Genomic DNA, 14,930 nt, shown 5'->3' on the forward strand with positions numbered 1-14,930 from the left:
CCACAGACAGTTGGTGAACACTCTGGAAACACCTGCAGGGCTGGCTGGAACCACCTGCCAGTCACGCCAACATCACCTGCCAGCTACGCCAGAACCACTTGGCGGAGACTCCAGAAACACCTGTTGGGCCAGCCGGAACCACCTCTCAGACGTGCCAGAACCATGTGCCTGAGATGCTGGAACCACACCCCGAACAGACCGAAACCACCTGCCAGACCCAACTGAAACACCTGCCGAGCACGCAGGAACAACCTGCTCGCCTCGCCGGAACCACCTGCCTGGCACGCCGGAGCCACCTGCTCGCCACGCCGGAACCACTTGCCGGGCTCAGCGGAAGCACCTGCCGAGCGCGCCGGAGCCACCTGCTCGCCTCGCCGGAACCACCTGCCGGGCCCAGCGGAAGCACCTTCCGAGCGCGCCGGAGCCACCTGCTCGCCTCGCCGGAACCACCTGCCGGGTCCAGCGGAAGCACTTGCCGAGCGCGCCGGAGCCACCTGCTCGCCTCGCCGGAACCACCTCCCGGGCGCAGCGGAAGCAGCTGCCGGGCACGCCGGAGCCACCTGCTCGGCTCGCCGGAATCACCTGCCGGGCCCTAACCCTAACCCTAACCCTAACCCTATCCCCAAACCCTAACCCTAACCCTAACCCCTAACCCTAAGCCTAACCCTAAACCCTAACCCAACCGTAACCCTAACCCTAACCCTACCCCTAACCCTAACCCCTAACTCCAAACCCTAAACCCTAACCCTAACCGTAACCCTAACCCTATCCCTAACCCTAACCTGACGGACAGGCTGGAACCAGCTGCTCAACTCGCCGGAACCACCTGCCAGACATGCCAGAACCACCTGCCGAGCACGCCGGAGCCACCTGCTGGACTCACCAGAACCACCTGCCTGACAGGCCAAAATCAACAGCTGGCTATGAGAGAACCACCTGGCAGACAATCCGCAATAACCTGCCAGGCATGCAGGAACCACCTCTCAGACGTAAGAGAACCACGTGCCGGACACGCTGGAACCACGTCCTGGACAGACTGGAACCACCTGCCGGACATGCCTGGACCACCTGCCGAGCACGCCGGAACCACCTGCTCGACTCGCAGGACCCATGTTCCAGACACGCCAAAATGAACTGCCGGCTACACCAGAACCACTTACCGGACACTCCGGAATAACCTGCCCGGCATGCCAGAACCACCTCTCAGAAGTGCCAGAAGCACGTGCTGGACATGCCGGAACAACCTATCGGACAGAACGGAACAACCTGCCGGACACACCAAAATCACCTGCGGGCTACGCCAGAACCACTTGGAGGACTCTCCGGGAAAACCTGCCGGGCATGCTGGAACCACCTCTCAGACGTGCCTGAACCACGTGGCGGACACTCCGGAAACGCATGTCGGGCCGGCCGGAACCACCTCTCAGACGTGCCAGAACCTCATGCCGGACACCCCAGAACCACCTGCTGGACAGACCGGAAACACCTGCCGGACACGCCGGAACCACATGTTCGACTCGCTGGAACCACATTCTGGACATGGCAAAATCACCTGCCGCCTATGCCAGAACCGCTTGGGGAACACTCCGGAATCACCTGTCAGGCATGCCGGAACCACCTCTCAGACATGCCAGAACCACATGCCAATGACACCGGAAGCACCTGCCGAGCATGCCGGAAGCACCTGCTCGACTCGCCAGAACCACCTGTCGGACACGCCAAAATCACCTGCCGGCTACGCCACAGCCAGTTGGTGAACACTCCGGAAACACCTGCCGGGCTGGCTGGAACCACCTGCCAGTCACGCCAACATCACCTGCCAGCTACACCAGAACCACTTGGCGGAGACTCCAGAAACACCTGTTGGGCCAGCCGGAACCACCTCTCAGACGTGCCAGAACCATGTGCCTGAGATGCTGGAACCACACCCCGAACAGACCGAAACGAACTGCCAGACCCAACTGAACCACCTGCCGAGCACGCAGGAACAACCTGCTCGCCTCGCCGGAACCACCTGCCTGGCACGCCGGAGCCACCTGCTCGCCACGCCGGAACCACCTGCCGGGCTCAGCGGAAGCACCTGCCGAGCGCGCCGGAGCCACCTGCTCGCCTCGCCGGAACCACCTCCCGGGCGCAGCGGAAGCAGCTGCCGGGCACGCCGGAGCCACCTGCTCGGCTCGCCGGAATCACCTGCCGGGCCCTAACCCTAACCCTAACCCTAACCCTATCCCCAAACCCTAACCCTAACCCTAACCCCTAACCCTAAGCCTAACCCTAAACCCTAACCCAACCGTAACCCTAACCCTAACCCTACCCCTAACCCTAACCCCTAACTCCAAACCCTAAACCCTAACCCTAACCGTAACCCTAACCCTATCCCTAACCCTAACCTGACGGACAGGCTGGAACCAGCTGCTCAACTCGCCGGAACCACCTGCCAGACATGCCAGAACCACCTGCCGAGCACGCCGGAGCCACCTGCTGGACTCACCAGAACCACCTGCCTGACAGGCCAAAATCAACAGCTGGCTATGAGAGAACCACCTGGCAGACAATCCGCATAACCTTCCAGGCATGCAGGAACCACCTCTCAGACGTAAGAGAACCACGTGCCGGACACGCTGGAACCACGTCCTGGACAGACTGGAACCACCTGCCGGACATGCCTGGACCACCTGCCGAGCACGCCGGAACCACCTGCTCGACTCGCAGGACCCATGTTCCAGACACGCCAAAATGAACTGCCGGCTACACCAGAACCACTTACCGGACACTCCGGAATAACCTGCCCGGCATGCCAGAACCACCTCTCAGAAGTGCCAGAAGCACGTGCTGGACATGCCGGAACAACCTATCGGACAGAACGGAACAACCTGCCGGACACACCAAAATCACCTGCGGGCTACGCCAGAACCACTTGGAGGACTCTCCGGGAAAACCTGCCGGGCATGCTGGAACCACCTCTCAGACGTGCCTGAACCACGTGGCGGACACTCCGGAAACGCATGTCGGGCCGGCCGGAACCACCTCTCAGACGTGCCAGAACCTCATGCCGGACACCCCAGAACCACCTGCTGGACAGACCGGAAACACCTGCCGGACACGCCGGAACCACATGTTCGACTCGCTGGAACCACATTCTGGACATGGCAAAATCACCTGCCGCCTATGCCAGAACCGCTTGGGGAACACTCCGGAATCACCTGTCAGGCATGCCGGAACCACCTCTCAGACATGCCAGAACCACATGCCAATGACACCGGAAGCACCTGCCGAGCATGCCGGAAGCACCTGCTCGACTCGCCAGAACCACCTGTCGGACACGCCAAAATCACCTGCCGGCTACGCCACAGCCAGTTGGTGAACACTCCGGAAACACCTGCCGGGCTGGCTGGAACCACCTGCCAGTCACGCCAACATCACCTGCCAGCTACACCAGAACCACTTGGCGGAGACTCCAGAAACACCTGTTGGGCCAGCCGGAACCACCTCTCAGACGTGCCAGAACCATGTGCCTGAGATGCTGGAACCACACCCCGAACAGACCGAAACGAACTGCCAGACCCAACTGAACCACCTGCCGAGCACGCAGGAACAACCTGCTCGCCTCGCCGGAACCACCTGCCTGGCACGCCGGAGCCACCTGCTCGCCACGCCGGAACCACCTGCCGGGCTCAGCGGAAGCACCTGCCGAGCGCGCCGGAGCCACCTGCTCGCCTCGCCGGAACCACCTCCCGGGCGCAGCGGAAGCAGCTGCCGGGCACGCCGGAGCCACCTGCTCGGCTCGCCGGAATCACCTGCCGGGCCCTAACCCTAACCCTAACCCTAACCCTATCCCCAAACCCTAACCCTAACCCTAACCCCTAACCCTAAGCCTAACCCTAAACCCTAACCCAACCGTAACCCTAACCCTAACCCTACCCCTAACCCTAACCCCTAACTCCAAACCCTAAACCCTAACCCTAACCGTAACCCTAACCCTATCCCTAACCCTAACCTGACGGACAGGCTGGAACCAGCTGCTCAACTCGCCGGAACCACCTGCCAGACATGCCAGAACCACCTGCCGAGCACGCCGGAGCCACCTGCTGGACTCACCAGAACCACCTGCCTGACAGGCCAAAATCAACAGCTGGCTATGAGAGAACCACCTGGCAGACAATCCGCAATAACCTTCCAGGCATGCAGGAACCACCTCTCAGACGTAAGAGAACCACGTGCCGGACACGCTGGAACCACGTCCTGGACAGACTGGAACCACCTGCCGGACATGCCTGGACCACCTGCCGAGCACGCCGGAACCACCTGCTCGACTCGCAGGACCCATGTTCCAGACACGCCAAAATGAACTGCCGGCTACACCAGAACCACTTACCGGACACTCCGGAATAACCTGCCCGGCATGCCAGAACCACCTCTCAGAAGTGCCAGAAGCACGTGCTGGACATGCCGGAACAACCTATCGGACAGAACGGAACAACCTGCCGGACACACCAAAATCACCTGCGGGCTACGCCAGAACCACTTGGAGGACTCTCCGGGAAAACCTGCCGGGCATGCTGGAACCACCTCTCAGACGTGCCTGAACCACGTGGCGGACACTCCGGAAACGCATGTCGGGCCGGCCGGAACCACCTCTCAGACATGCCAGAACCTCATGCCGGACACCCCAGAACCACCTGCTGGACAGACCGGAAACACCTGCCGGACACGCCGGAACCACATGTTCGACTCGCTGGAACCACATTCTGGACATGGCAAAATCACCTGCCGCCTATGCCAGAACCGCTTGGGGAACACTCCGGAATCACCTGTCAGGCATGCCGGAACCACCTCTCAGACATGCCAGAACCACATGCCAATGACACCGGAAGCACCTGCCGAGCATGCCGGAAGCACCTGCTCGACTCGCCAGAACCACCTGTCGGACACGCCAAAATCACCTGCCGGCTACGCCACAGCCAGTTGGTGAACACTCCGGAAACACCTGCCGGGCTGGCTGGAACCACCTGCCAGTCACGCCAACATCACCTGCCAGCTACACCAGAACCACTTGGCGGAGACTCCAGAAACACCTGTTGGGCCAGCCGGAACCACCTCTCAGACGTGCCAGAACCATGTGCCTGAGATGCTGGAACCACACCCCGAACAGACCGAAACGAACTGCCAGACCCAACTGAACCACCTGCCGAGCACGCAGGAACAACCTGCTCGCCTCGCCGGAACCACCTGCCAGGCCCAGCGGAAGCACCTGTCGGGCGCGCTGGAGCCACCTGCTCGCCTCGCCGGAACCACCTGCCGGGCCCAGCGGAAGCACTTGCCGAGCGCGCCGGAGCCACCTGCTCGCCTCGCCGGAACCACCTGTCGGGCCCTAACCCTAACCCTAACCCTAACCCTATCCCCAAACCCTAACCCTAACCCTAACCCCTAACCCTAAGCCTAACCCTAAACCCTAAACCAACCGTAACCCTAACCCTAACACTACTCCTAACCCTAACCCCTAACCCCAAACCCTAAACCCTAACCCTAACCGTAACCCTAACCCTATCCCTAACCCTAACCTGACGGACAGGCTGGAACCAGCTGCTCAACTCGCCGGAACCACCTGCCAGACATGCCAGAACCACCTGCTGAGCACGCCGGAGCCACCTGCTGGACTCACCAGAACCACCTGCCTGACAGGCCAAAATCAACAGCTGGCTATGAGAGAACCACCTGGCAGACAATCCGCAATAACCTGCCAGGCATGCAGGAACCACCTCTCAGACGTAAGAGAACCACGTGCCGGACACGCTGGAACCACGTCCTGGACAGACTGGAACCACCTGCCGGACATGCCTGGACCACCTGCCGAGCACGCCGGAACCACCTGCTCGACTCGCAGGACCCATGTGCCAGACACGCCAAAATGAACTGCCGGCTACACCAGAACCACTTACCGGACACTCCGGAATAACCTGCCCGGCATGCCAGAACCACCTCTCAGAAGTGCCAGAAGCACGTGCTGGACATGCCGGAACAACCTATCGGACAGAACGGAACAACCTGCCGGACACACCAAAATCACCTGCGGGCTACGCCAGAACCACTTGGAGGACTCTCCGGGAAAACCTGCCGGGCATGCTGGAACCACCTCTCAGACGTGCCTGAACCACGTGGCGGACACTCCGGAAACGCATGTCGGGCCGGCCGGAACCACCTCTCAGACGTGCCAGAACCTCATGCCGGACACCCCAGAACCACCTGCTGGACAGACCGGAAACACCTGCCGGACACGCCGGAACCACATGTTCGACTCGCTGGAACCACATTCTGGACATGGCAAAATCACCTGCCGCCTATGCCAGAACCGCTTGGGGAACACTCCGGAATCACCTGTCAGGCATGCCGGAACCACCTCTCAGACATGCCAGAACCACATGCCAATGACACCGGAAGCACCTGCCGAGCATGCCGGAAGCACCTGCTCGAATCGCCAGAACCACCTGTCGGACACGCCAAAATCACCTGCCGGCTACGCCACAGCCAGTTGGTGAACACTCCGGAAACACCTGCCGGGCTGGCTGGAACCACCTGCCAGTCACGCCAACATCACCTGCTAGCTACACCAGAACCACTTGGCGGAGACTCCAGAAACACCTGTTGGGCCAGCCGGAACCACCTCTCAGACGTGCCAGAACCATGTGCCTGAGATGCTGGAACCACACCCCGAACAGACCGAAACGAACTGCCAGACCCAACTGAACCACCTGCCGAGCACGCAGGAACAACCTGCTCGCCTCGCCGGAACCACCTGCCAGGCCCAGCGGAAGCACCTGTCGGGCGCGCTGGAGCCACCTGCTCGCCTCGCCGGAACCACCTGCCGGGCCCAGCGGAAGCACTTGCCGAGCGCGCCGGAGCCACCTGCTCGCCTCGCCGGAACCACCTGTCGGGCCCTAACCCTAACCCTAACCCTAACCCTATCCCCAAACCCTAACCCTAACCCTAACCCCTAACCCTAAGCCTAACCCTAAACCCTAAACCAACCGTAACCCTAACCCTAACACTACTCCTAACCCTAACCCCTAACCCCAAACCCTAAACCCTAACCCTAACCGTAACCCTAACCCTATCCCTAACCCTAACCTGACGGACAGGCTGGAACCAGCTGCTCAACTCGCCGGAACCACCTGCCAGACATGCCAGAACCACCTGCTGAGCACGCCGGAGCCACCTGCTGGACTCACCAGAACCACCTGCCTGACAGGCCAAAATCAACAGCTGGCTATGAGAGAACCACCTGGCAGACAATCCGCAATAACCTGCCAGGCATGCAGGAACCACCTCTCAGACGTAAGAGAACCACGTGCCGGACACGCTGGAACCACGTCCTGGACAGACTGGAACCACCTGCCGGACATGCCTGGACCACCTGCCGAGCACGCCGGAACCACCTGCTCGACTCGCAGGACCCATGTGCCAGACACGCCAAAATGAACTGCCGGCTACACCAGAACCACTTACCGGACACTCCGGAATAACCTGCCCGGCATGCCAGAACCACCTCTCAGAAGTGCCAGAAGCACGTGCTGGACATGCCGGAACAACCTATCGGACAGAACGGAACAACCTGTCGGACACACCAAAATCACCTGCGGGCTACGCCAGAACCACTTGGAGGACTCTCCGGGAAAACCTGCCGGGCATGCTGGAACCACCTCTCAAACGTGCCTGAACTACGTGGCGGACACTCCGGAAACGCATGTCGGGCCGGCTGGAACCACCTCTCAGACGTGCCAGAACCTCATGCCGGACACCCCAGAACCACCTGCTGGACAGACCGGAAACACCTGCCGGACACGCCGTAACCACATGTTCGACTCGCTGGAACCACATTCTGGACATGGCAAAATCACCTGCCGCCTATGCCAGAACCGCTTGGGGAACACTCCGGAATCACCTGTCAGGCATGCCGGAACCACCTCTCAGACATGCCAGAACCACATGCCAATGACACCGGAAGCACCTGCCGAGCATGCCGGAAGCACCTGCTCGACTCGCCAGAACCACCTGTCAGACACGCCAAAATCACCTGCCGGCTACGCCACAGACAGTTGGTGAACACTCTGGAAACACCTGCAGGGCTGGCTGGAACCACCTGCCAGTCACGCCAACATCACCTGCCAGCTACGCCAGAACCACTTGGCGGAGACTCCAGAAACACCTGTTGGGCCAGCCGGAACCACCTCTCAGACGTGCCGGAACCATGTGCCTGAGATGCTGGAACCACACCCCGAACAGACCGAAACCACCTGCCAGACCCAACTGAAACACCTGCCGAGCACGCAGGAACAACCTGCTCGCCTCGCCGGAACCACCTGCCTGGCACGCCGGAGCCACCTGCTCGCCACGCCGGAACCACTTGCCGGGCTCAGCGGAAGCACCTGCCGAGCGCGCCGGAGCCACCTGCTCGCCTCGCCGGAACCACCTGCCGGGTCCAGCGGAAGCACTTGCCGAGCGCGCCGGAGCCACCTGCTCGCCTCGCCGGAACCACCTCCCGGGCGCAGCGGAAGCAGCTGCCGGGCACGCCGGAGCCACCTGCTCGGCTCGCCGGAATCACCTGCCGGGCCCTAACCCTAACCCTAACCCTAACCCTATCCCCAAACCCTAACCCTAACCCTAACCCCTAACCCTAAGCCTAACCCTAAACCCTAACCCAACCGTAACCCTAACCCTAACCCTACCCCTAACCCTAACCCCTAACTCCAAACCCTAAACCCTAACCCTAACCGTAACCCTAACCCTATCCCTAACCCTAACCTGACGGACAGGCTGGAACCAGCTGCTCAACTCGCCGGAACCACCTGCCAGACATGCCAGAACCACCTGCCGAGCACGCCGGAGCCACCTGCTGGACTCACCAGAACCACCTGCCTGACAGGCCAAAATCAACAGCTGGCTATGAGAGAACCACCTGGCAGACAATCCGCAATAACCTTCCAGGCATGCAGGAACCACCTCTCAGACGTAAGAGAACCACGTGCCGGACACGCTGGAACCACGTCCTGGACAGACTGGAACCACCTGCCGGACATGCCTGGACCACCTGCCGAGCACGCCGGAACCACCTGCTCGACTCGCAGGACCCATGTTCCAGACACGCCAAAATGAACTGCCGGCTACACCAGAACCACTTACCGGACACTCCGGAATAACCTGCCCGGCATGCCAGAACCACCTCTCAGAAGTGCCAGAAGCACGTGCTGGACATGCCGGAACAACCTATCGGACAGAACGGAACAACCTGCCGGACACACCAAAATCACCTGCGGGCTACGCCAGAACCACTTGGAGGACTCTCCGGGAAAACCTGCCGGGCATGCTGGAACCACCTCTCAGACGTGCCTGAACCACGTGGCGGACACTCCGGAAACGCATGTCGGGCCGGCCGGAACCACCTCTCAGACGTGCCAGAACCTCATGCCGGACACCCCAGAACCACCTGCTGGACAGACCGGAAACACCTGCCGGACACGCCGGAACCACATGTTCGACTCGCTGGAACCACATTCTGGACATGGCAAAATCACCTGCCGCCTATGCCAGAACCGCTTGGGGAACACTCCGGAATCACCTGTCAGGCATGCCGGAACCACCTCTCAGACATGCCAGAACCACATGCCAATGACACCGGAAGCACCTGCCGAGCATGCCGGAAGCACCTGCTCGACTCGCCAGAACCACCTGTCGGACACGCCAAAATCACCTGCCGGCTACGCCACAGCCAGTTGGTGAACACTCCGGAAACACCTGCCGGGCTGGCTGGAACCACCTGCCAGTCACGCCAACATCACCTGCCAGCTACACCAGAACCACTTGGCGGAGACTCCAGAAACACCTGTTGGGCCAGCCGGAACCACCTCTCAGACGTGCCAGAACCATGTGCCTGAGATGCTGGAACCACACCCCGAACAGACCGAAACCACCTGCCAGACCCAACTGAACCACCTGCCAAGCACGCAGGAACAACCTGCTCGCCTCGCCGGAACCACCTGCCAGGCCCAGCGGAAGCACCTGTTGGGCGCGCCGGAGCCACCTGCTCGCCTCGCCGGAACCACCTGCCTGGCACGCCGGAGACACCTGCTCGCCTCGCCGGAACCACCTGCCGGGCACAGCGGAAGCACCTGCCGAGCGCGCCGGAGCCACCTGCTCGCCTCGCCGGAACCACCTGCCGGGCGCAGCGGAAGCAGCTGCCGGGCGCGCCGGAGCCACCTGCTCGGCTCGCCGGAATCACCTGCCGGGCCCTAACCCTAACCCTAACCCTAACCCTATCCCCAAACCCTAACCCTAACCCTAACCCCTAACCCTAAGCCTAACCCTAAACCCTAACCCAACCGTAACCCTAACCCTAACCCTACCCCTAACCCTAACCCCTAACCCCAAACCCTAAACCCTAACCCTAACCGTAACCCTAACCCTATCCCTAACCCTAACCTGACGGACAGGCTGGAACCAGCTGCTCAACTCGCCGGAACCACCTGCCAGACATGCCAGAACCACCTGCCGAGCACGCCGGAGCCACCTGCTGGACTCACCAGAACCACCTGCCTGACAGGCCAAAATCAACAGCTGGCTATGAGAGAACCACCTGGCAGACAATCCGCAATAACCTGCCAGGCATGCAGGAACCACCTCTCAGACGTAAGAGAACCACGTGCCGGACACGCTGGAACCACGTGCTGGACAGACTGGAACCACCTGCCGGACATGCCTGGACCACCTGCCGAGCACGCCGGAACCACCTGCTCGACTCGCAGGACCCATGTGCCAGACACGCCAAAATGAACTGCCGGCTACACCAGAACCACTTACCGGACACTCCGGAATAACCTGCCCGGCATGCCAGAACCACCTCTCAGAAGTGCCAGAAGCACGTGCTGGACATGCCGGAACAACCTATCGGACAGAACGGAACAACCTGCCGGACACACCAAAATCACCTGCGGGCTACGCCAGAACCACTTGGAGGACTCTTCGGGAAAACCTGCCGGGCATGCTGGAACCACCTCTCAGACGTGCCTGAACCACGTGGCGGACACTCCGGAAACGCATGTCGGGCCGGCCGGAACCACCTCTCAGACGTGCCAGAACCTCATGCCGGACACCCCAGAACCACCTGCTGGACAGACCGGAAACACCTGCCGGACACGCCGGAACCACATGTTCGACTCGCTGGAACCACATTCTGGACATGGCAAAATCACCTGCCGCCTATGCCAGAACCGCTTGGCGAACACTCCGGAATCACCTGTCAGGCATGCCGGAACCACCTCTCAGACATGCCAGAACCACATGCCAATGACACCGGAAGCACCTGCCGATCATGCCGGAAGCACCTGCTCGACTCGCCAGAACCACCTGTCGGACACGCCAAAATCACCTGCCGGCTACGCCACAGCCAGTTGGTGAACACTCCGGAAACACCTGCCGGGCTGGCTGGAACCACCTGCCAGTCACGCCAACATCACCTGCCAGCTACGCCAGAACCACTTGGCGGAGACTCCAGAAACACCTGTTGGGCCAGCCGGAACCACCTCTCAGACGTGCCAGAACCATGTGCCTGAGATGCTGGAACCACACCCCGAACAGACCGAAACCACCTGCCAGACCCAACTGAACCACCTGCCGAGCACGCAGGAACAACCTGCTCGCCTCGCCGGAACCACCTGCCGGGCGCAGCGGAAGCACCTGCCGAGCGCGCCGGAGCCACCTGCTCGCCTCGCCGGAACCACCAGCCGGGCCCAGCGGAAGCACCTGCCGAGCGCGCCGGAGCCACCTGCTCGCCTCGCCGGAACCACCTGCCCGGCGCGCCGGAGCCACCTGCTCGCCTCGCCGGAACCACCTGCCGGGCGCAGCGGAAGCACCTGCCGGGCGCGCCGGAGCCACCTGCTCGGCTCGCCGGAACCACCTGCCGGGCCCTAACCCTAACCCTAACCCTAACCCTATCCCCAAACCCTAACCCTAACCCTAACCCCTAACCCTAAGCCTAACCCTAAACCCTAACCCAACCGAAACCCTAACCCGAACCCTACCCCTAACCCTAACCCCTAACCCCAAACCCTAAACCCTAACCCTAACCGTAACCCTAACCCTATCCCTAACCCTAACCTGACGGACAGGCTGGAACCAGCTGCTCAACTCGCCGGAACCACCTGCCAGACATGCCAGAACCACCTGCCGAGCACGCCGGAGCCACCTGCTGGACTCACCAGAACCACCTGCCTGACAGGCCAAAATCAACAGCTGGCTATGAGAGAACCACCTGGCAGACAATCCGCAATAACCTGCCAGGCATGCAGGAACCACCTCTCAGACGTAAGAGAACCACGTGCCGGACACGCTGGAACCACGTCCTGGACAGACTGGAACCACCTGCCGGACATGCCTGGACCACCTGCCGAGCACGCCGGAACCACCTGCTCGACTCGCAGGACCCATGTGCCAGACACGCCAAAATGAACTGCCGGCTACACCAGAACCACTTACCGGACACTCCGGAATAACCTGCCCGGCATGCCAGAACCACCTCTCAGAAGTGCCAGAAGCACGTGCTGGACATGCCGGAACAACCTATCGGACAGAACGGAACAACCTGCCGGACACACCAAAATCACCTGCGGGCTACGCCAGAACCACTTGGAGGACTCTCCGGGAAAACCTGCCGGGCATGCTGGAACCACCTCTCAGACGTGCCTGAACCACGTGGCGGACACTCCGGAAACGCATGTCGGGCCGGCCGGAACCACCTCTCAGACGTGCCAGAACCTCATGCCGGACACCCCAGAACCACCTGATGGACAGACCGGAAACACCTGCCGGACACGCCGGAACCACATGTTCGACTCGCTGGAACCACATTCTGGACATGGCAAAATCACCTGCCGCCTATGCCAGAACCGCTTGGCGAACACTCCGGAATCACCTGTCAGGCATGCCGGAACCACCTCTCAGACATGCCAGAAGCACATGCCAATGACACTGGAAGCACCTGCCGAGCATGCCGGAAGCACCTGCTCGACTCGCCAGAACCACCTGTCGGACACGCCAAAATCACCTGCCGGCTACGCCACAGCCAGTTGGTGAACACTCCGGAAACACCTGCCGGGCTGGCTGGAACCACCTGCCAGTCACGCCAACATCACCTGCCAGCTACGCCAGAACCACTTGGCGGGGACTCCAGAAACACCTGTTGGGCCAGCCGGAACCACCTCTCAGACGTGCCAGAACCATGTGCCTGAGATGCTGGAACCACACCCCGAACAGGCCGAAACCACCTGCCAGACCCAACTGGACCACCTGCCGAGCACGCAGGAACAACCTGCTCGCCTCGCCGGAACCACCTGCCGGGCGCAGCGGAAGCACCTGCCGAGCGCGCCGGAGCCACCTGCTCGCCTCGCCGGAACCACCTGCCCGGCGCGCCGGAGCCACCTGCTCGCCTCGCCGGAACCACCTGCAAGGCCCAGCGGAAGCACCTGCCGAGCGCGCCGGAGCCACCTGCTCGCCTCACCGGAACCACCTGCCGGGTGCAGCGGAAGCACCTGCCGAGCGCGCCGGAGCCACCTGCTCGCCTCGCCGGAACCACCTGCCGGGCCCAGCGGAAGCACTTGCCGAGCGCGCCGGAGCCACCTGCTCGCCTCGCCGGAACCACCTGCCGGGCGAATCGGAAGCACCTGCCGGGCGCGCCGGAGCCACCTGCTCGGCTCGCCGGAACCACCTGCCGGGCCCTAACCCTAACCCTAACCCTAACCCTATCCCCAAACCCTAACCCTAACCCTAACCCCTAACCCTAAGCCTAACCCTAAACCCTAACCCAACCGTAACCCTAACCCGAACCCTACCCCTAACCCTAACCCCTAACCCCAAACCCTAAACCCTAACCCTAACCGTAACCCTAACCCTATCCCTAACCCTAACCTGACGGACAGGCTGGAACCAGCTGCTCAACTCGCCGGAACCACCTGCCAGACATGCCAGAACCACCTGCCGAGCACGCCGGAGCCACCTGCTGGACTCACCAGAACCACCTGCCTGACAGGCCAAAATCAACAGCTGGCTATGAGAGAACCACCTGGCAGACAATCCGCAATAACCTGCCAGGCATGCAGGAACCACCTCTCAGACGTAAGAGAACCACGTGCCGGACACGCTGGAACCACGTCCTGGACAGACTGGAACCACCTGCCGGACATGCCTGGACCACCTGCCGAGCACGCCGGAACCACCTGCTCGACTCGCAGGACCCATGTGCCAGACACGCCAAAATGAACTGCCGGCTACACCAGAACCACTTACCGGACACTCCGGAATAACCTGCCCGGCATGCCAGAACCACCTCTCAGAAGTGCCAGAAGCACGTGCTGGACATGCCGGAACAACCTATCGGACAGAACGGAACAACCTGCCGGACACACCAAAATCACCTGCGGGCTACGCCAGAACCACTTGGAGGACTCTCCGGGAAAACCTGCCGGGCATGCTGGAACCACCTCTCAGACGTGCCTGAACAACGTGGCGGACACTCCGGAAACGCATGTCGGGCCGGCCGGAATCACCTCTCAGACGAGCCAGAACCATGTGCCTGAGATGCTGGAACCACACCCCGAACAGACCGAAACCACCTGCCAGACCCAACTGAACCACCTGCCGAGCACGCTGGAACAACCTGCTCGCCTCGTCGGAACCACCTGCCGGGCCCAGCGGAAGCACCTGCCGAGCGCGCCGGAGCCAGCTGCTCGCCTCGCCGGAACCACCTGCCCGGCGCGCCGGAGCCACCTGCTCACCTCGCCGGAACCACCTGCCGGGCGCAGCGGAAGCACCTGCCGGGCGCGCCGGAGCCACCTTCTCGGCTCGCCGGAACCACCTGCCGGGCCCTAACCCTAACCCTAACCCTA

This window comes from Equus asinus, chromosome 9 (genome assembly GCF_041296235.1).
Source record: "Equus asinus isolate D_3611 breed Donkey chromosome 9, EquAss-T2T_v2, whole genome shotgun sequence".
Taxonomy (NCBI): domain Eukaryota; kingdom Metazoa; phylum Chordata; class Mammalia; order Perissodactyla; family Equidae; genus Equus; species Equus asinus.